Here is a 391-nt window from a genome sequence, read left to right as displayed (position 1 = left end):
GGTAGGCATCCCGCTCCTCCCGGTCAATGCTGATGTTGGCCACACGGATCACCCCCGTGACGGCGTCGATCAGGAACTTGTCCTGGCCGCCGCCCTCGATCCGGTAATCCAGCTGCTGGTTGAGGCCGCTGTCGGCATCTGTGGCCGTCACCTGGAGGATGGAGAAGCCTGGAAAGGGGGGACACAACCCTCTCAAGCGAGGGTTGGAGGGCAGCAGCAACAAGCCCCGGGTCCCAAGGCAAATACCATCAAGCAACGTGGGCAGCCCTAATTCCCAAATTTTCCCTTCAGCCCCATCCTGGCCAGCCCTGACACTGGGAGCTGGATCTTCACAGTCCCAGGGGACACCCAGGTCTCCCCATTGCCCCCCCCCACATCCAGTCTCGGCCCT

This window comes from Fulmarus glacialis, unplaced genomic scaffold (genome assembly GCF_000690835.1).
Source record: "Fulmarus glacialis isolate BGI_N327 unplaced genomic scaffold, ASM69083v1 scaffold21064, whole genome shotgun sequence".
NCBI classification, from domain to species: Eukaryota; Metazoa; Chordata; class Aves; order Procellariiformes; family Procellariidae; genus Fulmarus; species Fulmarus glacialis.
Note: the sequence above shows the minus strand (reverse complement) of the source record.